Below are 26,751 nucleotides of genomic sequence, written 5' to 3' on the forward strand. Positions count from 1 at the left end.
TCGCCGGAGAAGCTAGCGGCGTGTCTGGAGCGGCGACTAGCGAACATAAGCGACACTATTCACGTCTTTTCGTCGTCTGTTTCCTGTACAGCTGTTTTTATTTTCGTACTACGGTGTTATAACAAAGGCAGGTCGAGCGAGAGCCAAAGGCTTCCTTCTGCTTTTGGCCATGCGAGGAGCTCGGATCTCCGGAGAAGAATGTGTCGCCTTCTCCCGGCGTTAGCTATCAAGCATCGGCTCCATGTAAGAAGAAACTTGGCTTTGTTTTAGCTTTTTTGGGGGGGTACAGTTTTAATATATCACTAGGGCGAGAAAGACGCATAGACTCAGAAGTGGCCAGCTTAAAATTGATATCGTAATGAAATGTTGTTTGTTGGCCTCTGGTTTGGCAAACAGATCCTTCGCTCATTCACCGAGGGGCTTAGCGATACTTCTAGCTAACAGAAATAAGTGTCCTCCTGGTGTTTCACCGCTCCTGTCTTCTCCAGGGCCAACAATAACAACATGCTTCTGGCTTCTGCCGTGGTGGTGTGGGAATGGCTGAACGAACACGGCCGGTGGCGGCCCTACAGCCCCGCCGTCTCCCACCAGATAGAGGCGGCCATCCGGAGCAGCGACCCCCGCGGAGGGAGCGTGGTCCTCGGCCAGGTGGACAGCTGGCTCTCGCCCTACATCATAGATCTCCAGTCCATGCACCAGTTCAGACAGGACACAGGTAAGACAGGGAGGACTCTGGGAGCCACAGCAAGACAGGATGTAATGTTTGGGCTTTTTATTAAGGTGAAAGGTCATAAAACTATATCTGGCTTTAATAAAGGGACCTTAAGTGTTGTGCATTACTGTATAATCAGCTTATTTTAGCTTCTGCTTGTTGTTTTCTGCTGATCATATTCATGGCTTTCCAATAACCTTCATGCCTTAAGTCCATCATTGACCCCACATCATTGTGTCCACGCTGTGTGGCTCTAAATGTAAGATAAAGGTGTAATCGCTTCTGTCTGGACCCTAAATTCAGAATATTAGTTTAGCTAATCTGCGACCCTGCTGCTGTCCAGCTCTGTGTTCCTAGCATAGCACTTTGCATTTCTGGGTCAAATATATTCTGTTAAATGTAGACTGCAAAGCATCTGGGTAGTTTCACTGTAGCTACACCGAAGTTTGATTAGTCTTCCCAGCTCGTGTACAGCACACAGAGCTTTATCTGGGGACAGCTGTAGTGAGTTTTGACTAAATGTGGAGCACAAGAGCGAAACAGTAAACTGAGTTTGGGTTTTGTAAGCTGATCCCATGATTTGCTGCTTAAAGTATTTGCGTGATTGGAAAAGAACTGGCTGCGGGTGCTTTTGTCAGCAAAGACAGTCACAGCATGGACTGATTTGTCCTTTTTTTTATTTTTTTAAATTACAGATTGGGCTTTTTAAATTAAAAATGAACCCACATTAGCTTGTATGGTTTGAGCTATAAGGTAAACAAATCACGGTCTTATTTGTTTTACAGTTTGTCACAATTGCACTTGTTGGCATGTTTTCCTGCTGCGCCAACCAGAAAACATTCGTAACTCTGTTATAGTTTTAGTCCGTGCCACTTCTTATGCTCACATCTTGATCACAGCCATTAAAGATGCAGTGTGAAAGAACTGCAAGATTTTGGTCACCTGTCAAATGCATGCTTCAAACAAATAGGGGTTAGCATATCACTAAAGTAACTGCAGCTGCTGTTAAGTAGTTACCCCAGCTAGTAGTGGGTCCTTTTATGCAGGCAGCACACTAGAGAATAATTTTGGGTCCAATTGATCCTGTAGCGTGAGGGGTTTACAGACATAATATTAATAAGGTATCAAAACTGGGGAGCCTCCGATCAGAAACCTGTAACAGCCACTGACCGGGAAGCGTCCTCGGCGTGTTGTGTATTTGCTCGCGCTGTGAAATGGATCAACCCTGCTGATTCCCTCACCTCAGCCATTAGGTCATCCACAGTTTTATTCACTGTTTTTCTGTGCCAAAACATAGCACACTCAAATGTATCTACCTGACAGAATATATCTAACTCTGAATTAAGGGTTTATTTCCACCAAATCAGAGCTGGTGATATTTGGAAAAGTGTAAAAAAAAGCAAGATGCTTTTGTTTCTTAGAGTTTGAATGAAGTGAATAAGTTAAACAAGGCGGCTAGTCTGACTTCGGTGAAAGGTAGAATGTGTACAGTTGTATATTTCTGTTGTTTATTTTGTTTATTTATTAGACTAAAAATGCAAAGACAGCTTGTGTAACATGGCAAACCTGCTGCTAGCACACATCTTCCAGCTGAAGCTATGGTGGGAGAGCTGGAGTCTGTGGGAAGAGTGGAATATTTCAAGGCCTAATGAGCAGAGTTCACTTTAGTTGTCGTCCCTCTGTAGCGCCCCCGCCCTCCCTCATCTCCGCCCTCCCTCTTGTGTGTTTAGTTTCGTCAATAGGCAAAAAAATCCCAAGGGCCTTTCTGTTTTGGCGTTGACATGGGAGAGCTAGAGTGATATGTGTGTGTGCCTTTAGGGGGGGGATGTAGATGGAGTGAGACTGGTTGTTGCAGAAGGGAAAGCGATAACTGGGGAGCCTGTGTTCTCTCTCTCTCTCTCTCTGAATATGGCTCCTCCACCATTGTTGGATTTTGTTGAACAGATGTGAGTTTCCCCATTGTGGCCGTGAGACGCACACGCAGCAGGTGAAAGTCAGAGGGGTTTGAGAAGCAGAGCAGAGCGGGAGGGCTGTTAGGTTTGGGGTTCACCGGTTGTTACAAGGTCAGTAAGGTGGGAGATGAATGGAAGAAAGAAAGATTAAGAAGGGAAAAGAGAGAAATCAAAGATAGAGTTGGGCCAACAGTGTTTTTCTGTACTGTGCTGGGTCAGAGATCGGCTTCACTTCAGTGTATTAGTTACTGTGGGTGTACTTTTGCACGCATGTATGCTGGGCCCCCCCCAAAAACAGTGATTTGTATTTACAGTATGATACGGTTTCTCAGCATGTATTCATGTAGTTTATTTAGGGCTGGGTGAGTTATTAAATTCGTCATCCACATCTTCTCGAGGGACGGACGGAAAAATGACTCTGCGCAGTGATTTGCGCTCTTGGTTTGTGTTTGTTAACAAGGTGTCATCTTACAAGAGGTGAAGTCATGGGAGACGCCTGGACAGTGTGGGGATTCTGCTGCCTTCTCTCCCCTGTCTGCCGGGGAGTTTTATCTAGCCAGCCAGCTGTCTGCAGATGTCAGGATGTCTTGTCAAGAAGCACAAGCACCAAGAGCAGATGCATTTTCTGCTCGGTCGGAGCTGGAAGTGATTCTTAAAGCTGGTGTCCTCTGACACAGAAATGAAACAAATCTGGTGTTTGCGGTTGTGGTGACATGTGGTAGCCCACGTTCACAGAGACAATCAGTGCACATTTACATTAGAGGGGAGGAAAGTAAGCAAAGTTTTGTTGAACTGATTGAGTTCAAGGTGAAGCAACAGGTGCTCCGGAAGCAACTTTTGCAGTTTAGCCGAGGTGCTTGTGATGGATGATGGAATAATGTCATGAATTGGCTTTGAGGTCAGATGTGTCTTCTAAGTTTAGCACGACACGAGCTGGGAGGGGACTTCGGCTAACGTTAGGAGGGGTTCCACATGAAAATGAAAGTCACGCTGCCCGCAAATGTTTTGAAAATTCTTTGAAATGACTAAATCAAAACCAACTGCGCTGAAACCACTGAGAGAAGGGAATGATTTTTTTAAAACAAAAAATGGGAGACATATAAAAAGAAGAAGAAGAAATTATAATAAGCCTATGTAAATGCCATGTTGGTAAACATGGGAGAAATACATTCCTATTTCATGGGACCTTCATCAGTTTCTTTGAGGGGCATTTTTCTTTTTTCCTGCTCCTGCAGCATGTTGCTGCTCTCGTTCCAGCTGGTCCTGCTGAAGGAGACACATTCCCCGACCCCCACAATGCCCTGGGGTGTTAGGGTCATGGTACTGGGGAGGCAGGGATTGTATGGGGGGCTACCCATAGACGATAGAGCGGGGGGTGGATTCAATCCACTGGATTGTGGTGACAGGAAAGGGGGAGGGAGTGGAAGCAAACAGTAACCCTTTATAAACAGAGATTCCACAATACTGCTGTGAGGAAGTCTCGTCATTGCGCCAGCTTTTTCAAGCCCTCCCACGTTTCACGTTAGTACGTTTTATACAGAAGTTCAATACACAGTGTCAGGTAAGGCAAAGTCAAACATGGTATAAATGTAGCGTGGATGCTAGAGGTGTCTCAATGCACGAGTGTGTGTGTGTGTGTGTATTCCCATTATCAGCGGTTTCTGGTTGTTTATTTGTCTATGTCAGCAAACTGAATATCTTTGGGTTGTGGACAAAACAAGACATTTGAGGACGTCACCTTGGGGCGTTGGGGGGGAAACACTGATCGACATTTTAGTTTTCCATTTCCTGACAATTTGTAGACCCAGCAACTAATCGATTAATCGTGGAAATAATTGACAGATTAATCGACAGTGAAAATAATCTTTAGTTGCAGCCCTACTGTCACGGGGCTGGATCATGCCCTAATGTAAGAAACACTTAACACATAAAACACACCCACACGCAACTTGCAGTATGCAGATCTATCTGTACTCACATCTTGCCCGCATATAGATAAACCTGTTGCCTGAGTTTGAGAGTGTTACAGTCCTCAGCCGTGGTGGGAGGCCTGTTTACAGATTACATTTTATTGGCAGATTACATGTAAATAACACAAATGCAAGTCCATTTGTAGTTTGCATGTGTTCTCTCGCCACTGATTTGTGGAGGGGTGTTAGAGGGCTGAACCGAGTGTGGGAGAAGTAGAAGAGGATAGACTTTTAAAGTACCCAGGTGATGACAGTTATGGTTACTCTGCATGGATCTGGTGAAATGTTCTGATTATTTTCATTGCAATATATGTTGCAGGAATAAATTTTTTGTGCTGCCTGTAAATGTTATCTCTGGGCGATGATATTCACAAAAAAATACATCCAGGTTGTCATTTGTTCCACAAAACATTCGGTTTTTAGGCAAGACTTTATTCTTTTGATTCTCCGCTTTCAATATCTCAGCCAGGTCTGTTTTCACTCGCTTTTGTCTACCTTCTTTCCTCCTGACTTCAGCTCCCTTCTGCAGCTTTTCTTGTATTTTTCTGTTGTTGTGAAACTCTGCATGTTGGGTTACTGTTATTGTGAGGCCTGTGGGGGACATCACTCACTGCCTGCTTCACAAAGCACACAAGCAGCAGACATATATATGAAAGCCGGTGAAGATGTCAAGAAATATTTATGTCACTGTTTGTTCCTGTATCATGGATCCCACCGTAGCTACGGGCGGCAACAACAGATTGCCTCAGAATTACGTCCTTGACTTTAAACACTCCAAACCCAAACTTACCCTGATTAACACCCTCACACTTCATCAATCAAACCAGTCAAATGTTTTCCATTACCAGGCTGTGAAACACTGACCCTGCATAAGCACACACATACAGGATTCAAGTTCTTTTGCTTGTGGCTGATGACTCTCATGTGACGGGGTTTAGAGTGGCTCACAGGGGAGGCAGAGAGATGCAATGCAACAGAAATGGAAAGACTGAAAAGGGAGAGGAAAAACTAAAGAATGGAAAGAAGTAGTGCCAGAGAAAGTGTGTGTTTAGCTAGACAGACAGCCAGATAGATGGAAATGAATTGGGGTTTGATGGTGCGATTTATAAATGATGACAGTTATCAGTATTGTTAAAATGTGCTGAAATCATCAGTTTTCTTCTGAAAACCACAAATAGAATTAGCAGTGCTGCGCACTTTCTGCTTGTACCTTATGTATGAAAACCATATACATGCAGTGACCACATGCACAATTTACATAAATACAAATGAGTCTTAATAAGACAGTGATCGTAACTGCAATGAGACATAAATACTGACAAGTCTTGTACAGGAGTCTGCAGCGTTTCTCCTGTTAGAACACTTTTACAACCGAATTCAACGACCAGCAGATTTTAAATAAACAAAATATGTTGGTTGGGTGACTGTGTTATCAGGTGCAGTGGGCGAATAGAGTCTGCAGACACACGACTCACACAGCAGCAGAACAACAGTTTACAAGCTGTTAGCAAGTCAGACAGACAAACCACGACATTTTCCACCAAGTCTCCTCATCGTGCTCTGGGCTAAAAGTTAAATCACCTTGCTTTGAAGTAGTGGGTGCTGGTCAGGAGATGACTCATAACATTCAAAATCAAGTTTCCCTCAGCACTCTAAGAAAAACCAGAATACGACCACATTTCAGACTTTCAGGCTGAAAACTCGTTAATACTAACCATCAGGAATTTTACTTTTGGTTTATCATTAAACTGGTAACCTATAGATGCCCCAACCAATCAGCAGTGAGTTATGTGTCTGTCCTGTCTGTCATTTCCAGCCCACAGGGAAGCTGTGTTAGTAGTTGACAGGAGCAGTTAACGTTTACGTGGTGCAGCAAAAAAATGCTGCTTTGATTTGGACCATCCGTCATTAAAATGTGTCTCATGTAAATTCCCCAACTTCAATAAAGTGCAGTAATAAATTGCTAAATATCCCTTTTAAGTTGATTTACTGAACTGAATAGCTGCGTCACCCTTGGCCATAGTGTATCTGAGATATGGCTGGCATGCAGAAAGACACTGCACTGTATCAATTCAGCAGCTTTTGATGTTTTGGTTGGTGTAAAAGTCTCCTGACAGATGGATGGAAATATAGCTTTAAAGGAGCGATTGGTGAATGAAGGGGGGTGTTCATTCATGTAGGAAACAAAAGGCAACGCAAACTTTGTGACAAACATGGAAATATACTAATGCGAAGAAAGAGAAGACAAAAGGAGGAACGTGGGGAAGTGAAGAAGACAAAAGGAAACTGTTTGAAAGAAGTTGATAAAAAGAGTAGAAAGCGCTGGTAGAATTTGTCTCGGTGACTCAGCTTGACCTTCTAGATCATTTGTGAGCTCATCCTCTGTTTCAGTCTCCGTGTTCTTCTCTTGTTTCATGCACTTTCAAATCGCTCTTCCTCCTTTGAAAACACGATCCCGCTGCTTTAGATCCAGTTTCCTCTGGACTTGATTTTCTATTCTCTGTTTCAGCCTCAAGATCAGTTCGGATTTTTCTGTTGTTTGTGTGAAATGTCATTTTCATTTTAGATATTAAACTATGATACCCACATATTATGTATAAGTTTTATATTTTCCGCCCCAACATCCCGTAAGCCTCCGTTAAAGGTGGATTAGTTGATTCTTTTTGAAGTGAAGTGCTTTTAGTTATCATTAGGGAAACTAGCAGCAATTTCATCCAATTTGTCTTGGGCTGGGTTCAGGTTAGGCCAGAAATCACTCCGGGTTCAAACTGGGACACGTACATTTCCAAGGGCGAGAAATGGGAAGAAACGTGAGGCATGAGATCACAAAGTTTTGGTATTGGTGGCTGATTTTAGGAGAGTCTGATGGGCAGGGAAGCCCAAAGTTGTGTGTCTGAGTAGAAGTGTGTTAAGTGCCTCTCTGTACTGTAACTGCTAGACACACTACTGCTGTCAGCGTCTCTTTGTTTTATGACATGAGTAGATTCAGAGATGGACATTACTGAGGTCACTAAGCTCCATTGGCAACGCTTTTTCTTTAGATCTGAGCAAAACGCGGCAGAATCTGTCCAGATCGTTGCATTAAAAGCACAGTAGGGCAGCACCTAACAGTTCTTTTTAATGGATTAATCAAACAGTGTTGTTTTTCATTAGTCTTACAACTTCCAGCTGTAGGCATTAAACTGCATTTATTCTATTTACATATTTAAATGCTTATTTTTTTTTACATGTTTTAATGTGGTCAGTGGCAATAGACCAACAGTGATCAAGAAAATGTTCCCATTGAAAGAGCAAACGAATGTGTGTGCGCAAACTCATTTGGTTGTGGTTGAGCGGTTGAGAGAGCTTCAGGCACTTTTCTCACCGGGACACAGCAGGCTGGTGGGAGAAGCAGAGTCTGTGAGGATGATGCAGGTAAAGAGTGAATCAACGTGTGCATGAGACCTGTGTTTTTTTTTATTTATTTTTTTTATAGCTTTTATAACCATTTGTGGCCAAAACACCTGTGTGAAATGGAGTCGTGCACCACACACATGTGCAGTCACTGTTACAGTCACAGAAGTGGCTGAACAAAGCGGAAGTGGAAGTGCTGGCTCATCCCAGCTGCTGAATTTTTCCACAGACTAACTGATGTTGGGAGTTTCATGAGAAGTGAGAGGAGCACAAACACCATCCTGCCATGCATGACGTATGACCCCACCCTAACATGTGCAGGTCACTCTGCAGCCGTGTGTGGGTATGTGTGTGTGTGCGTGCACGTGCAGGGAGGGGTCAGTGGTAGAGAGAACAATACAGACCAGATGGTCAGTCTCCTTCTCCACCTGCCTCAGGCCTCTTTGTCCTCTCTCTCCCCCTCTCATACACTTTAATTTAATGGCCCTGACTACTCCTTAATGTTCACACATATTTCCCCTGATAACTTGTGCCTTTTAGTTCCTTTCCAAAAACATCACGACAATTCTTTCACCTTCCAGATGTGTCAAGTTTATTCAGAACAAGTGATCGTTTTCTTGGTTTCATTAAATGACTTTCTATTTTCTTTTTTCTCTTTTTTTTTAGTAGATTAAGGATGTTTTAAAAAATGGGTACATTTTGTAAAAACGCCCAAACGCCCGCAGTCTGACCACTGCATAAATCCAGCGCGTCCACACCCAGACATGTTGCACTTGATTCCAACTGTGTGCGTCATTTGAGCAGCAGCGGGCCTTGTTGATCCGGCTCGAACAGATGAAAAAATTTGGAAGGGGTGTGGTACTGTGAGGATTACAGTATTAGAGCTTTTGCTGTATTTCCATGGACACAGACATGCACACAATACTGTATGTATGTAACCCAAAACTACACATTCCTACAGCTGGAACTGTCAGAACCGGTAACGCCTCCTTTTATCTGATAAGTGTTGATTCATTTGTAGATATGAGACACACCTTAGCATACCTACATTCGCATAAACACATGATTACACAAACACACACACACCCAGTGTGCTCACTAGATGATTTAAGGGAGAGTGTGTATGTGTGTGCGTGTAGAGTCTTTGGGTTTTGAAGTTGTAGCCTGGTTTCTCTGTGTAGGCGCATATACATACAAAGGTTCCTGATCCCACGCCGTGACGAAGGCAAAGGCAGGTTGTCCTCTTCGTGGTAAGACCATGACCTGATAGTTAAGAAGAGTCATTCTGAACACACAACTCCCGTTCCCATAATGTTTTTTTTTTTTGCTGTATTCATACCTGCACAAAGAAAATAATACAATTGTGTGTTTTTTCCCTCTTGGACTGGACACTTTTACTGCAGCAAACAGGTTTTCAGCTGTTTGTGTCCACAGCAGGTTCATCAACACAAATGACATACTGTGTAATTGTGGTTTAAACATGCATTCATTACATCGTGCAAGTTCTTTCTAAAATGTCGCGACAAAATTGTTGCATCTTACACTTTGGTCATCATGGTGGGAACTGCGTGTGGAGCTGCCTCTGTCCCGACGCCGCCAGGACGAACAGCCTCTCCTCCCCGTATCGGGAAAGCACAGTCAGACAAACAGCAGACTGAAGCCAAGCTGCACTGCTGTCTGACTGTGAATGGACTCATTCTCTCTGGAGTTGAGAGAGAAATTCAATTTCACATGGTAATCAGCAGGTCAAGTGCTCCCTGCCGCGCTGGGTTCCTTCAGCAGAGAACATATACTTTCACAAACACTTCACCTCACATTTTAAAGCCTCCGTATATTTGTCTGTCTCTTCCTGTAACATAGACTTTGTTCTCCGAAGAGCTCTAGTGGCGTATTTAGGATTTTCTCTTTAGTTATTCCTCCAGAAAATGAACTACTGTACAACTATAGACATACCGAACAATACAGTGGGTGATATCTCTTTTGATTGTTCTCTCTCTGTCTCTGTCCACACCAAACAAAGCCCCCACCTCCTCCATTCAACCCCTTCCTTTTGATGTCTGTGTGCCGATGCCACTCTGCCAATATCACCTCTTTGTACTAGTCTCTCACTCACTCTCACACTCACATATGCCCTCCTCTCTTTGTCCTGGCATCGACTGAATAGCCTGTTACCCCTGGAGACTGAAGCAGAATCTGGTTGGTTGGTTTAGGGACCCTCCTCCCACCCCTCCCACTCACTGGGGAGGCAGAGATGTTGTATTTTTGAGTATTTATTCAGTTGTGCTTAGGTTGTTTAGTAGTGCCTTTGTCAGTGTAATTTGACTAAGACGACTGTGAGATAAAGAGCGAGTGCTCTGCAAACAGTTAAACTCACAAGTGTCACACTGCTGTTGCACAACCGTTATTGTCAGGACCTTTTTCAGACCCTTCCTGTGTCTCAGTTCTTCATGCAAATGAAACCCAACCAACTCACAGTTTTTGCAGCATTTGTAATTAGGGCTGTGCTTAACGCCGGTGGGAACGAGTTTGTTGGGTGCATTGAGAAACTGCTCACAAGACTTTTTTATTTCCTAACGTTCCCCTCACACAACAAACGCCTCTCTCCAAATCTGACTTACGTTTCCACCGTCGTCTTCCTGCAACAGCTTACCTCTCACGAGAGAATTGTCCTTGAGCGAGACTTCAGTTTCCTGTTTAAAAAAAAAACAAACAAATTGTGTCACAGGGAGTCACTCGTTGGCATCCTTTCCATGATGTTATCAGACACCTGGTTTAACAGTCTGAGCCTGTCGAGGACAAAACGAAGCACCTTTATGTGGACGTCATTTTGACGGGCACAGCGGCCAGTTCAGCTGCCATCTGAAACATCTACAGCACAGAAACTTTCTGTACCTACCGGTCATTTTGACCCCAAAATGTGTGAAAATAGGCCCCAGGGTTAAAAATACCTAAATTACCCTTTAATCAAGTAATTTGTAGTTGAAGTTTACAATCAAAATTTTACCATCTGTTCTCATTTCAGAGGTGGTTTTAGGATTCGAATTGAAAAGTAGATGCTGTCAGCCTCACCCCTCTTAGCAAGGGGCTAACCAAAGCCCAGAATGTTCAATCTGTGGATTTACTGTAACATTTTAGTCCAATTCAGAGTTTTACATGTAGTTTTCAGAGGACATGCAGCTAAATGTGTAACAACAGACGCTGATTAAATTATACAGTAGGCTTGGGCAGTATTGTATTTTTTCATACTTTCCTGGGATTTCACCAGGGGGGATTTATGTAAAAGAAAAATGATTGTAAAAGCTGAGCTGCTTGTGATAGAAGTCATTGTCTAGCCTACACTGCTGTGTATAATATGGAGTTGATATAAATTAACTATTGAAGAGAGTTATTGGGACAAATTAACTAACAAACACACATTTTTTATTTTTCTTCCTCTATTTCAGGAACCATCCGTCCGGTGCGGAGGAGTTTTTATGACCCGGCCTCGGCCCCTGGTCAGGGCTGGCAGTGGGAGTGGGAAAACGATGCGGGTACGTGGACGCCCTACGACATGGAGGTCGCCATCGCCATTGACAACGCCCACAACCGCCAGCAGCCCTGCCTCGACCTGACACCACTCGGCTTCTGCTACCTCATTGATTTTCAGAACATGACACAGGTCTGTTTAAATTCTTTACACGGACATCATGATAAAATCAACTTCTTCCATACTTTTACATGTGTTACCAAATGGGTGAGCTTTCACGCCGTAATCCAAAATGTTTTGTTCCGACCTCCTGCAGGTGAACAGACAGAGCCAGAGGTGTCGGAGGATTCAGAGACGTGCTGACATGGCCTTCCCTTTAGTATCTGGTCCTCTCCCAGTACCCAAAGGAGGAGGTGGAGGCCTAACAGGAGCCCTGCTGGGTGTTGGGGTGTCAGGGACCAGCATGGGGATTGGAAGCTCTGTCTACCCTAATGGGGGCTTACCAGCTACTGGACTGGGCCATCCTTGTTCCTGTCAGCAGTGCATGCTGGTCCTTAGTGTGAAGACCAACACAGGAGGAGCAGGGATACAGACTCTTAGTAGACGCTCACTAACAATGCAGAGGCCCAAGAACTCAGCACCCATCACCTCCAAACCTCTGAGTCCATCTAAATCAGCCACTCTGGGACGAGGACAGCAGCAGAACTCCAACTCCAACTCCAACTACTATCAGACACTGCCGCACGGCCTCGCCATCTCCAAAAACATTGCCTCTCCACGAAGGAACGCCCAGCTCTTCGCTCAGTCGCTGGCCGCCCTCACCGCTGGCACCTCCTCTATGGGTATCTCTTCGCCTGCCAACCGGCCCCCTCCGCCATCCCTCCCGCCTCCTCAGCCTCCATCATCCAACCCAAATGTGATCCCTCCGCCCGTTCCGACCAAGCTCTCCACATCTTCAGCCAACGACGCAGTGCCAACCGCCACATTAATTACCCCTGCCAACAGGGTGACCACGCCTCCTTCTCCTGTGCCCTCTCCGTCGCCGGTGGTGATGAAGCCGCAGCGCACGCCATCGTCCGTGGCAACAGTGTGCCATGCCCCATTGCCGCAGAGATCAAGCTTGGCCGGGCTGAGCAGACCAGCGTTACAGAGGATCGCAATGGCCCAGTCCAGAGCGCTCATAGCATCAGGGTAAGAAAATAACATACACGCAACAAGACAGAGACCCTGACCAGTAGCTTCAGTAAAGGCCTTTCATAGTTATTTACGTGGTCTGAGGAAGATGGTGATGATGGTGCTAGAGGTGGGTCAGCTTCTGGTGTTGTCGGTTGCTCCGGTTATTAAATTATCTTGCAAATATTATTGTTATTGTTTTATTGTCCAGCCCTACTTCAGGGATGGGTTAAATGCAGAAGTTGAATCTTGCTATATGTATGTGACAAAGTACCTTTGCTTTGCTGTTTTTAAATTTAGATTAAGGGTCCACGACGTTGGGTCTAAATCCTAATGTTGACCAACGTTGTGGCAGCCTTTTTTATTTTGCAGATCAGATCAAGATGCAAATAATAGCAATAGCATACCTTTTAATTTATTTTATTTTACCTTTATTTAACCAGAAAGAAGCAGCACAGTTAACAAGGTTGCAGACATTAAAACACATAACATAAACGTAAAACGTATAACATAAACGTAAAAAATATAACAATTTATGATGGGAATAAATAGTGAGTTACAAGGTCAACTAAATATCTAAATTTCATATATTTACCACAAGTGATAAACAAAAAGGATCGTCCGAGTAATCAATCGTAACATCTACAGCCAGTGTGTACAGCCTCCATGTCATTTAAAAGTACTTTAAAAGCAACCAGTGAAACCGGCTCCTGAAGATTCAGGACATTTTGCAGCTGATTCCAAGCGCAGTCCGGACTTGAGGGACAGATAAAATAAGTCCTCAGAACGAAGACAATATCTTCCTCTGCCTTTCTTTTTGATGTAGGTTTGTAGGTATGGGGGAAGCAGACCAAGAATAGCCTTGTAAATAAGAATATGCCAATGATTAAGTCTACAGGTGGACAATGCAGACCAACCAACCCGCTCATACAAGGAGCAATGATGAGTAAGTGCTCTAAAGTTTGTGATGAACCTCAGAGCTCCATGGTAAACAGTATCCAACAGTTTCAAGCTTTGAGAGGATGCATGCATGTATATCGCCATAGTCCAGCACTGACATGAAAGTGGCAGCAACAAGTCTCCTTTTGGCCTCAAAGGAGAAACACGACTTGTTTCTAAAATAAAAACCCAGTTTCAGCTTCAGTTTTTTTGCCAACTGCTGAATGTGAGGTTTAAAAGAGAGCGAATGATCAATTAGGATACCGAGATACTTGTATTGAGATAAAGACTCAGTCTCTGAGTCCTGAGAAGTAGTGATGGGTGGAAGGTTCTGTGACTTTGATTTTGCACTGAAAAACAACGTAAGTTTTGTTTTGTCGTCATTTAAAACAAGTTTTAAATCAAACAAGGTGCGTTGTACAGTATCAAAAGCAAGTTGTAGCTGACAAAGAGCCTGGTTTGGTGTAGATGCAGAGCAGTATATCACAGTATCATCAGCATAGAAATGAAAATTTGCGTTAGAGACATTTTGATCAAGAATGTTGATATATAATATAAATAGGAGTGGTCCAAGCACTGACCCCTGGGGCACACCCTTGAATACACTAAGAGGACTGGAAGTGAGACCATCTACCTGCACGCACTGAGATCTACCTGATAGATAAAACCAGCAGACTGTTTGTTCTGACAATCCGACACTGAAAAGTCTTTGTTTTAATATTGCGTGATCCACAGTATCAAAAGCCTTGGATAGATCAATGAAGAGAGCTGCATAATGTTGTTTTTTAGCTAAAGAGTCAATGAAATAATTTAATACTGGATTGACTGTTGCGTTCTGGTTGGATCTTTGGGTTTCAGACCGGTTTAGCATTGAAGTTGTAATTTTATTTAATTAAATATTTGGGTTGCTGAGCAAAATGCCCTAAACAGACATAAAAGTGATGTTGCATGAAGGTGACAGATTAACAGGCAGTGAAGAAGAATTTTAAATACTGAGACAAAAGGGATTCAGTGGTAGCCGCCCTCCATTCATGTGTCAGCAGTACTAGCAGGCGGTGAATTCTGGTGACCTTAAAATTTGAAACACTTGTACAAATGTATGTAACTATAATGTAGATTAGAGAATTCAAATAATCTTAATGAGAAATGGAAGCAAGGCCAATCTGAAGTTATAAAATGTTTAACTAACTCTGTGGAATATGTGTGTATGTGGGGGTGTATGTCAAAAGTCAGCCGAACCTTCTGTGTGTTGTCCATCTGTGAAGTGGCATCTGTAGAGCAGAGGGGGAAGGAGGGAGAGGACGGGGGAATGAGTGTGTAGGCCATGGGTCAGCAGTACCTCCCTCTCTAAAGCTATTTAATGCATACAACACTATGCATGGTGCAAAGGTCTGAGCAAAGAGCGGCACTGTGAGGGGTCCACTGTGGCTCCCACATAACCGTCTCAAATTAGAAGCCACAGTGGAGACCTGCTGAATTTAAATTTACTTTTAAACGTGGATGAACAAAAAATATAAATGTGCAAGCATGTAAGCCCACTTCTCTGACAAAAGGAGAATCTCACTGTGGGAAACAATCATAGTGAGATGTCACAACAGCACACAAAGATCATTTTGTCTTCTTGCGTCGTTCTTTCACACTTCTATCTATGTTCAATGCCAGCAGCATACCAACAAAATCCAATTAAGTGCATTCACAAAGGCTGTCCGTTCTGTGACCCTGTGCAGTCAGTGCAACATGAGGTCTTCTTGTTTGATGGCAAGACAGTGTGAGGAGACGAAGTCAACTGCAAACACAAGTACAAAAACGTATTTAACCAGCTGACATTGCTGACCACTTGCAGGTGACCGTGAATTGACTTTTGCAAATGCAAGTTTGACTTCTTCGGAGTAAAAGTCAGCCTCTGCCAAACAGCCAATGCTCTCTCTGGGTCCTTTTCTCCAAGCATGCTTGAACTCCTGCTTCTTGTCTAATCATTCTCTAGCCCTAACCTCCTCCTCTTCTTCCTTCTCATCTCTCTTTCATCATCCGTTTTTTTTCTCTGACTTTCTTCTGAGCTAAAACCTTCCAACTAAATCTTTTTAACAACTCTCTCTCTACCTGCTGCCCTGCATGTCCATGGTACAGTGTGTTTTAAACTGTCTTACAGTCGTCTCAAAGCTGCTGAAGTGATCGGGGATATTTACCAAGATGAACATATACAGCAAACATATTTGAGACTCTTTGGAAAGCAATGTATGTCTGTTGGTCTTCTGTCACTTTGGTCCACAATGAAATATTAAAATTTATTGGATGGATGGACATTCATGGTCCCCAGAGGACAACGCCTACTGACATAATATCCATCAGGTCAACATTTCCATTTGTCTGATACTTTATGACCAAATCACCAAGTGCAAATGAGCTAATGTTAGCATGCTAACAAGCTAAACTAAGATGGGGACATTTTTTAACAAAATTGAGCACTTTTTCATGGCTGATTGCACTTGCTGTTGTTTCCAGCTTCACAGTCATACAGAGAAGAGGAAAGTATTGCTCATTAACCAGCACAAGCTGATTTTAATCAACTTCCTGGTCACAGCTCAACTCCCTCAAACAGATTTGTCAGTAGTGTAACCAGGGGAAAAAAAAAAACTAGAATAATAATATATTCCAATGTTCCATGAAATGGATCAGTGATTAAAACCATTTCATGAAAGCCTACCCATTTGTTGGTTTAAACAGGTGTGGGTTTTTCTTTTCTTGTGAAAAAGCCTGCGGCTGCACAGGAAGTGATGCATTTTAAGTTTGAGACAAAAAAAAAATAGGATTCCTACAGACAGTCACTTTCAAACTGAAAGCAAAGTCAGACGGTTTAGAGATGTAGATTTGTTGGCAGTACCCCCCTCCCTCCACCCGGTCGCTTGTTCCCTGCCCCCTCCTTTCTTACCCTGGCTCCTCTTCTCCCTCCTCTCCCGTCGCGTCTCAGCAGTCGGGGCCCCTCAGAGCCTCATTGTTGGTCTCCACAGTAACCTTTGTTGGATTACTCAAGCCTGGGTCGCATTAGCAGCACAATGCAAAGCCTCTGCTAGTTTCTCTACTTTCTACTCTCTTTCCTCTCGCTCTGCGCAGTCATCTCTATGTTCTTTTTCTACCATTTCTTTTCTTTTTTTTGATTTCATTGCTTCTCTGTATTTCTCAGGTTCCACTTACCTTTAGCAGCCTGTAGAGTTTTTTTCAACATAATTCTCCCACTTTTACTCACAAGCGTACCCTCGTAGTATTTATTATGGTAGGTGGGCTTCTGGGGGTCGGGTGGGGGGATGTCTCATCATATAGATGCCAGTGCTGAACTGGCAGGATATTCATGATAGAGAACCTTTTTTGGGTGGGGGGGAGGTAGACAATGGTACTGGTCCAGTCAGCATTGTTGCTACCCCTAGACAGGCACAAATGTCAGGAGGGGTGGGGTGTGTTCATTTATATATGTGTGTGTAGACAGTCTCAGACTCAGACAGCACCCAAGACAAGGGCTTATGGGAATGGGGTGGGGGATATAAGACAAAGAAACAAGTCAGCAAACTGTCAAAGTTTTATCACACTGCTGTGCAAGAAATCAGGCCAACACCAAAGAGAGAGGGAGGTGACGCACACTCATGTGCTGAGATGCCCGGCTGTGAAGGCATTTAACAAATGCGCACACACACACACACACTTTGTCCTTCTCTCTCTCACACAGTAAATATTGACAATCCTAAGGGGAGATGCACTGAAGAATGTGTGTCTCTCTCAGATGGAGGATTTTAGGAATGAGACAAAGGGGAAAACTGGTGTGTTGAGGGGAGGGCACACTGCACAGACGGCACACTGAGGAACAGCAAATGAAGCAGGAAGGGGTGCAAGAAAGAGACAAAGTCTGAATTCATCAGGGAGAGGGAGAAGAAATGGGCAGAGAGAAGGTGTTGGCACCTGTTTAGTTCACAGGTTGCTCCATGTGAGCCCGTGGAGGGAGCTGTGACCACAGAGAGAGGAACAGATACTTCACACTTTCTCTGTCAGGAAATATACAGTATGCAGAATGAAACCTTGGGCAAAACGGAGATCCCCGAATGTAGGAGAAGAATGAGACCAGTTTAACATGAACGCACACACATGTGACGCATACCAGGACAGACAGATTTGACTGTACAGTTGTCTCTGCTGTCTGGTGTCTTTGCTTTTGTGTGGCTGCTGGATTGTTACTGGAGTGTTTTTGCTGGGGTGTGTACCAAACAAACACGTTCCCTTTTTTCTGGAGAACACGATTTGTAGGCCGGTGCATCTCTGTGCTTCATCTACAAAGGCATGTTGCGACATATTTTACCTTGATCATGAAAGTGCAGCTCCTGCGTTTAGGATGTTTGACTTGGCCATATTGCCATTTCCTTAGTATTTCGATCAACTGTTTATAGCAGCCATATTGTTATTTGAGCAAAACTAACTAAGCTCTGATGGGAATGATTCTGTTATCACTATCAAAATGCCTGGTCATAGCAGCTGTCTCTTAATTAATGTTAATTCTGTGATTTAAATTGATGACAGCGCTGATGACGTCACATCAGTTTCACCACGCAAAGCAGTTCACCTCACCTGACGAACCAGCTCCACAACTCAGAGAACTAATAAGTACTAATAAGTACTTGACTTGATAGTTTTTAGTACTTTCATAATCTATTTGTTTGTTTGTAACGTGTGTGATCTAGAGACAGTGGTGAGCTGTGTGTGTCTTCAGCACCCCGGTGAGGCGGCTGGAAAGTGTGTTAATGAGCTACACGAAGCTAATCCAGGATCAGACTTGATTCAACACTCCCCCTCTCTCTCTCTTCCTTACCTCATACTGTAAAGCCTCTCGTGCTAATGCAGCAGCCTGTTAAATATGAATAGACTGTCATCATCCAGTGTTAGGTGTTTCAGCAGGCAGCCTATTTATAACAGAGGAGGTCGTCTGTCCGTCCATCGTGTGTTGACAAGTTTTAAAATCTTAAACTACTGTGACAACATGTGAGATTAGACTAATCTGATCAACATAGATGGAAACGTGATGTGACGAAGACGTGATGGTCGCCACACTCGGCCATGCGTTCTCACGACTTGGTTGTTGGATATCTGGTCTCCGACTGACCGGGGACGAGGCCAAGGTGTGACATTGTTACATGTACAACACCGTCACGTGGCAGGCGATTATTTCCTTTCTGAACAAACTAGGAAAGACTGCTGTCCTGTCAATGTAGCTCTGCAGATCTGTTTCACTAATTTGAGCAAGATCAATAGACGTAGAGCAGAGAGAGGATCAACACAGACTGACACACTATCACTTACAGAAGAGTTGTTGCTTTTATTATGACAGGTAGAAACCTAGATTTTCTTCATCCGAGACTTCACATGACAGACATTTTGTCACCTGTCCAAGCCCATGAGGGTGATTCTGTGCACGGCCCAAAATTTCTGACTGTGCTGACAAAACATGTATGAACATATCCACCTATAAGAAAATGACGTTTAAATCATGATTAAGTGATGATTAAGACTTAATCATCACTTTCACGTCATCTTCCAAATAAGCGGGCGGACAGAGCAGAGGCCTGTACGTGTTCTCTGTAAACATCCTAAGAATCAGAATCACAGGACAAAACAAACAGGACAACACGCTCAATAAAAAAAAACAAAAACGTATACATACATAAACTACCATGTAATGACACACACAAACAAACAAAAACATAGTAGTAGCAATGGAGCCGCAGTGGGTGTTATATATCAGGCAGCAGGAGAACATTTTGTCCTCATAGTTGATGTTTGAAGCAGTAAAATATGGACGGCGTAAGGATTTGAGCGACAGGTGGTCATAATGTTATGGCTGGTCGGTGTGTATACAATACTAAGAGCATGTGGGGATATGTTTTTTGAGTGATGATATTTGATTAAAACCTGCTTTCAAATGGAGATATAATGCGAAAAATTTAGATTTCTTTTTTGCTGGGGCGGGATTTTACAATTACGACGCTTGTTCGACCATCGACCACCTGTCAGCCATCGCCGATGGACGACGGCATCGTCTATCGGCCCGACCTTATAATCGACTGTATCATAGCTGCAGGCAGGAGAGGAAACCCATCAGTGTTTTCTGTGTATCAGTCTCTCTTCAACCTGTGATGTGTTAGCATGGGACGTATGTGTGTGTGTTTAGAAGTTCTCAGCGGATCAGTATCACCTGCATCTATTCATTTGTTTGAATGGCAGAGTACAACCGTGCTTTCTGACGTTCGCCCTCTATGTTTACTGTTGTTCTACTCACACTTTTCCCTCATCCATACCGCCGCAGACTTACACACTCATTCAAGTGAGTCATTCACTCACGTGTCGTATGTTTCTCTGAGATGGGGTTAAGTAAAAGCTGCTTAATGCGCTGATAGAAAGCCTGTTACAGCTAAACCAACAACAGGAAACAACAGATCACCAGTGCACTCTGTCCTTCTGTCTGTCGCTCCGCCTGCTCCAGTCTGCTAGTATGAGGTGAGGTGATAAGAGGGGCTCAATCGGTGGAGCGCTGTTGTGTTAAATGGAGCCGTTTTCTATGGAGGAGACTTGTTTGGGTTCCATTGCTCCCTTGATAAAGAGCTGATCTTCACATTTAGTTAACAGCAGATCTGTCGTCAGATACATCCTCCAAACGTGTGTTTATTTCCTCCCCACCAGCAGTCATTTTAGGACTGCAATGAAGACTGTAACGCCACACACACTCTCAGCCCACAGTGTGTGTGTGCGTGTTGTTCGACAGCCTGAGTAGCCTCCAGGTGGGCGGCTACGCCAGGCTTAGCTACATCCAGCCAAGTGATGTTTACACCTATTGTAGCATCTAAAACTTGGACTAAGTTTACGCTGGCCACAGCTGCGCTATCTCCCACAATGATAGTTAGTATTAGGGATGCGCTGAATGTTCGGCAACCGCGATCAATCGGCCGAAAAACACTATTGGCGTTCGGCCTAATAAGTCAAAAGACCAAATAAATTTTACCGAACAATTACCTTGGCATGACGGCAGTGTGGAAGCATTTTAAAGTGTCCGAGAAAGACACAAAAATCGCCGTTTGCAGATGCTGTTCTGCTGAATTGTCTCCTTGCACATCCACTCCTCTCGATTAAGATAGCCGCACCTAAATTTGGAGTGCACACGTATTCAAGCCTTTATGGTAAATCTACTGTGACGGCCCAGAGCGAGCTGACGGGCAGGTTAGAGACTTTATCCTGTCAGTTTGACTCTTTACAAAGACAAGTGCTGCAGTATGAGAGTCCGACCTGAAGAGAGGCTGTAAAGACGAGAACCACATACAACAATATTTATCAAACCGGGTCGGACTGGATGAATTTAGCGCGAGGAGGAAACACATGTGACAACGTCCGGTTTTCAAAATAAGGCGTCTGTACAGGATGGAAATAAGATTAATTGGATTATATTCACGGAAAGTATAAAACATATTACATTTGTCCATTAAAAGTAAATGGACATGTGTAATTTACTTTACCGGACTCTCTCGGGCCCTGGACACTCAAGTAGTAGTATGCTAATTAGATGAGTATGCAAAAAAAACCTATGCCATTACTAATAAGACAAAACAAGGCTGGGGGCCCCGCTCCTAAAAACTCATCCTTTATCTTTATCGTCCTCGATGTGTTTGGAGACGCTCACAAGCTTTCAACAGGCCAGCTGCTCTATATATTCCTAACGGAGGAAAAGCAAGTTGAAGCTGAGGAAGGCATCCCTGAACAGGTCTGAACAGAGCCACATATATAACCTGTAAGCCACCAAAATGTATCGGGACTCCGTGTTTATTTAGAAGAGTACAGCTCAAATTTAATAATAATAATGAAGCTCCAGTTAAAGCTAAAAATATACTGGACTGTAAACTTCTGTGTCATTCCATAAAAACAAATGACCTGAGTCTGGGAGTGTGTTTGTCACGTAGAGATGATGATGATGACGATGCAGGAAATCCCCAGCAAGCAGCTGTGTGACGTCCATCTCTTTGAGCTCACTAAGCAGATGGTGACTCCTTGGATTAGCTCTTATAAATAAAGACACACACACAGACAGCCGGGGTAATCACACGCTCTCTAACCGCCGAACAAAGTAGTACACTTTGAGACAACAGAAAGAGGGAAGAAACAGAGGGAGAGACATTTGTTGATCCTTTTGGAAGTTTCTGTAAGAAACAGATAATATTTGACAGGACTCTCATTTATTTAGCCAGTATCATTCGCTTGTTGTCTCTTTTTTTTTTCTTGTCTTTGTGAATTTTGGTTTAGCTCCGAGTGTGAAAATGACAGTCATCTGTTTTTCAAAGTGAGTATCTGTTGGGTGGAGTCTCCAGGTTTCCTCTCGCGCCTGGTGGGACTCGACGGTCACTGTAAGGCTGTGGGGAAGTGCGGAAACACATGAACTGAATAGCTTGTGTCTTCTCTTGCAGCGTACCCACCGTCCCAGTGAAGAACCTCAATGGATCCAGTCCCGTTCACCCTGCACTGGCCGGTAAATCGCACACACTCTTCCAGCCACTGCTCACAAACAGAGAAAGTTGACAGTTTGATTTGTTTCCTTTTGGGAATTTCACACGTGTCTTCTAGCCAGACTTCCTCTCTGCTGTATTTCAGGGATCACAGGGATCCTGATGAGTGCTGCCGCGCTGCCCGTGTGCCTGACCAGGCCCCCTAAACTCGTGCTGCACCCTCCACCTGTCAGCAAGAGTGACATCAAACCCGTGCCAGGCCTTGGCCACTGCTGCAGGAAGACCACCAAGAAACAGGCGCGCAAGGGTAAGCACTCAGAGAAAGCCGGGAACCCCGTAGTTTATTAGTTTTAGGTGATCTGTCTCCATCTTTAAATCCTGTACATTGTCATGTGCCTGATTTTAAAGTGTGTTTATCATCGCGTTCATGCAGTCAGTTTCAGAAATGATTCACCAACAGCCTGGACTTGTTCTTTCCCTCCCTCCTTCTGTTCCCTCTCCTTTCTCTCTGCAGGTAAAACTCCGGAGGAGGTGGTGAAGAAGTACCTGCAGAAAGTAAAAAGTCCACCCGAGGAGGTACGAGCAGTATTTGCTAACTCACACGACACTCTCACACTAAATGATCCAGAGGGATGAGGTTTTCATGATGGGCTTTCTTTGCCTTTCCCAGGACTGTACCATCTGTATGGAGCCGTTGGGGGGTCCATCTGGATATAAAGGTCCAGGGGTGGGGCCCGTGTCTCGGGCGGAGTCAGTCGGGCGACTGGCACAGTGTGGACACCAGTACCATTTCCAGTGTCTGGTGGCCATGTATAATAATGGCAACAAGGACGGCAGGTAGGTCAGCGACAGAGACATCGTTACTCTTCATTGTCTCACCGTTTTCACGGACGAGCCGTATAATCCATCAACGTTCTGCTCTCTTCACAGTCTTCAGTGTCCCACCTGTAAAACCATCTATGGCGTGAAGACAGGCAACCAACCGGCAGGGAAGATGGAGTACCACGTCATCCCTCACTCTCTACCAGGGCATCCCCGACTGCAAAACCATACGCATCATCTACAACATACCGCCAGGCATTCAGGTACTCAAGAAGAAGCGGGCTGACGGCAGTAGTTTTATTCTCGTATGAGGTAATACGCGGTCAGTTTTGGTTGATTAGCGTGAGTGCCTACTAATATTAATCCTCTCCTTTCAGGGACCAGAGCATCCGAACCCAGGGAAGCCCTTCACTGCCAGAGGCTTTCCCCGACACTGCTACCTCCCAGACAGCGAGAAAGGACGCAAGGTAAACAGAATTTCAGCATCAGTTTATGTAATACAGAATTTAAATAAAGTTTTTTAAGGTATTTTTAAAATTAACCTTTTGTCCTTACCTTTTCCCAAACCTGCCCGTCAGGTACTGAGACTGCTCCTGGTGGCGTGGGACCGCAGGTTGATCTTCTCAGTCGGTACTTCGAGCACTACAGGAGAGTCTGACACCGTCATCTGGAATGAGGTACACACACCGTTAGACCGTAACTCAAGAATGGATGTGGTTTGACTGCAGTTTGAGATGTACGCACGTCAGATTTGTTGTCAGACTGAGACACTTTTTTTGCTCTTCACATCTTCAAGGTCCACCATAAGACCGAGTTTGGCTCCAACCTGACAGGCCACGGCTTCCCCGACCCCGGACACCTCGACAACGTCCTGGAAGAGCTCCGAGCTCAGGGCATCACAGAGGACGACGGACTGATGGAAAAGTGAAAGGACAGCAGGAGACGTCGTGTGAGAGCAGTGAAGGGTGGAAGGGAGAGCGAGGAGTAGAGGACGAGAAGCGGGCCTGAATGAAAATAACCGGAGCCGGAGGAGGAAAAGGTCCTGGACCGAGACACACACACTCTCTCTGCCAGCACTTAAAAGGACATTGATTTAGTTCTGCAGACAGAACCACTTTTCAAGATGTTGATTGAGTCACTGCTGCGTTTGCCTGTCAGTGCGAGTCTGGCCAAACTTCCCAGTTTTCAAGCAAGCAGGTCAGCACAAGTGGGAGGGAGTCTGAGGAAGCTGCAGCACAGAGAAAGACGAGCAGCGCAGAGGAGGAGGAGGAGGGAAAAAACCCGCAGAAACAATGATGGCACTCATGGTTTCAGCTAATAGCCAGCTAGGTACTAAATGTTGACAGGGTTCAGACAGGACGCCTCGCCATCTGAGGCCATAGCTTTGGTGTCTGGTCTGTACTCGCCGCCCCTCAAGCGAATCTGGCAAGAAATAGCAATTCAGTTTCGGCCGATTTTGCGCGAGGATTGGCATATCGAGGCGCCTCCGTCTGAACCGCGGTCTAAGAATGAATCGGTACTAATATTTAGGGCCACAACACGTTTACTTTACTTAGCGAAAGAGTACTACGAGTAACCAGGAAAGATGGTAACATGTTAGAGCAGTTCAACGAACACTGAGAGGAAAAAGGACAAAGAAAGAAAGAGGTTGCAGCGGTGGGGGAGGGGACAGACAAAGGAGAGCAGGAATAACGGACTAGAAAGAGGGAAAGATGGTGGATGAATGTAGCGTAGGATAGGAGTAGAGTAAAATTAACTTGGATGGTACTTAACAGGTGCTTAAGCTATCGCTAAAAACAGAAGGAAACCAGGAGTGCTGAAGAGAGACTGCTGCTTTGTTCAAACCACCTGCTGCTCTGTGGGGAAAGTTTAGTGCTGCTGCTCCCTCTTGTGGTGATACTGATGAACTGCACCTCAGCCTTCCAGCTACCAGAACAAATCAAAACGTTGCTATGAGTTATCCACCTGTGTTACGTTTACCCATTTAACACATTCCATACTTTACCTCTTACTTTTGACTTGATGACCCAGGCTCTGTGTGTTTCTGATTGTGTGTGAAATGACAAAAGACCAAATGGAGGCCTACTATTTTGGGCCTATTTGGAATCTTACTATTGAGCCAAGTTAACCTTAGATTCAACAGGTACCAGTATTTACTTATCTTTGTTTTTTATTTTTGTCCCTTTTGACGGTTCATATGGTTTAAGTGGATTCTGTCGTAACGCCTGTGAGAAAATGTGAGGATATGAAGAAAAGCCCGGTGAATATGAGCATTTTAGGTTGCCTAGAATTGACTTGCTTCAGTGCCTAAGATCTGGCGACATGGGCGACAAACATCCAAAACTTGGATCTGTGTACGGGCAATGCAAATTATTAGAGGGAATTATGGGAAGACAAATAAAATGGGAGGGCGCCCGGGAGAATTGGCAGAGTTGGCAGGTAATTGGCTGGTCTCACAGCCAAGAAGGACCCTCAGATTGGGCAGGGGGTTGGAAGGTTGGGGAGGATGGAGAGGACAAGAGGTAGACCTGCAGCAGAGGTCGTGGACCTGGTCTGCACAAACACACAGTACTGAGAAGAAGAAAAAAAGTCTTAGTTTTAGTTGGTCTATCTTGACAACCAGTCAAGGACAGTGGGACTGGTAAACCAAGATCTCCTCTTCATATCCTGACTGACCTTCAGCCCGCTGCCCGGTCTCTGAGCTGGGTCTGTAAACCCCTTATCACAGTGTGTGTGTGTGACGGTACTCCCTGTCCTTCTTTATTATGTTTTTAATATTAAATAGTTACACAGTTTCTTGATACTGTTATAGAGTAAATTGCCTTTTTTTTTTTTTCATTTTGTACATTTCCGTTGTGTTAATTCTGCCTCCCTTTTTCATTTTGTTACGGCTGGTTTACAGAGACGGGATCGCTGAACGCTGTCTTGTTGTCATTGTGTACAGACTTTAAGCTGATTTGCATCATCTTTTCTTTGGAAAAGGAATTTGATGGTAGACTTTTATCTGAGTGTGAAATGTAATGAATTTTAATAGCAAGTCTAACCCTTGTACACTTGCTCTCTCCTGTGAGGGCATTTTCTACATATCATGTGTCCTGCCGCTCTTCTGCACTGAGCCTTTTAATGCCTCCCGGAGCTCTCAACATTTGTGACCCTGGAAGGTTTCATGGCAGACTTGTTGCTGGATATTTTGGTTTTAGTCTCACGCTCACATGCAGAATTGTTCAAGTGCCGGTGTCATGATGAAAATGATGATTCTTTTAAACTCAAACGTTATAAAATCGCAGTTTCCTCTTGTGTTGTGCATTTGGCCCAAACACTGCACAATGACTCTGGAAATGCTGATTTTGTATGATTAGTAAGTCACTTATGTTGATTATAATTATAATTAGTCTTTTTTCTTTGACTTTGATTTCTAAACAGTGAACAACAAATTTAAATAAATGGCATTACTGGTTATTTCTATAACCGAGTCTGATTTGGAAATGCTTTTTGTTATTGCAGCGGTCAAAGGTGTGTCCGTGTATTGTGTCTGAAGCCATGTGAGCAATGTAGCAAACAGCCGTGAGCGTAATTCACCATTTCAGTAAATGTGGATTTTTATCCTTCATCCCCACTGAAGGCGATATCTCCTTCAGATGTCTGTTTTTTTTATGACGGGGGTTGTGATCATATGTGCTGGGATGGGAGAGTGAGCATCACCACGTGAGAACAAAAGTGTAAATACTGCAGAACAATTGCTGGAGTATGAGTGATTAATACAAGAAAAAAAATAAAGACGGAATGAAACTTGCTGGTTTGT

General features: G+C 44.1%; 1 pseudogene; it reads left to right on the forward strand.

Annotated features, from left to right (window-relative positions):
* Positions 1-26,742, forward strand: LOC119899806 (annotated as a pseudogene).
* Positions 26,743-26,751: the final 9 nt, after the last annotated feature.

This window comes from Micropterus salmoides, unplaced genomic scaffold (assembly GCF_014851395.1).
Source record: "Micropterus salmoides isolate LMB-PRFRI ecotype aquatic unplaced genomic scaffold, ASM1485139v1 Ms_hic_scaffold_12, whole genome shotgun sequence".
Classification (NCBI taxonomy): Eukaryota; Metazoa; Chordata; class Actinopteri; order Centrarchiformes; family Centrarchidae; genus Micropterus; species Micropterus salmoides.